Genomic DNA, 669 nt, shown 5'->3' with positions numbered 1-669 from the left:
GATGGCCATCTTTAATTTCATACTTGTGTAGATTACTTTTCAGCCGCCTCTCGAAGACAAAATCGAGCATTAGTGAATGAATGAATGACATTAGTGCTGAGTTACTCATACACGAGGCAACTTGTTTGTACCACTCGCTTGATTGGCTTGTAACAACACATCATGTCATAAAAATGTCCCACTTCTCACCTTACCTCATGTCACACTGCATCGAATTCAACAAATGCAACAATGATTGGTCCTGCACTGCCCGCTTTTTAGCTCATTTTACATCATATGATCATAGTACCATAGTACCTACTAAATAAAATTAACATTTATTTATAATATATCATAACGCTTAAGTTATCCAATTAATTGATACCATCAATTAAATTTTTATTGAATTGATATTCAATTAATTTTTGTGAAATTACTCCACTAGTTTGTTATAATTATTAATACAAAGATCGAACACTCAGAAAAAAATTCCTTCGATCCGGTCGGAATCGAACCGACGTCTTCTTGCATACCGTGGCAGACGCTATACCAACTAAGCCACGAAACGAACCAACGGACCTCACGAATTTTTCTATGTGTTTGCGTCGTGTCTTTGTACTTGGTCTTTCAACGACTTTTTAGTCGTAGCGCCATCTATGAGAAATCTATGACAGATTTATCACCCAGTTA

This window comes from Hyposmocoma kahamanoa, unplaced genomic scaffold, assembly GCF_003589595.1.
Source record: "Hyposmocoma kahamanoa isolate Upper Pololo Valley unplaced genomic scaffold, ASM358959v1 84, whole genome shotgun sequence".
Classification (NCBI taxonomy): Eukaryota; Metazoa; Arthropoda; class Insecta; order Lepidoptera; family Cosmopterigidae; genus Hyposmocoma; species Hyposmocoma kahamanoa.
This window is presented reverse-complemented; position numbering follows the sequence as displayed.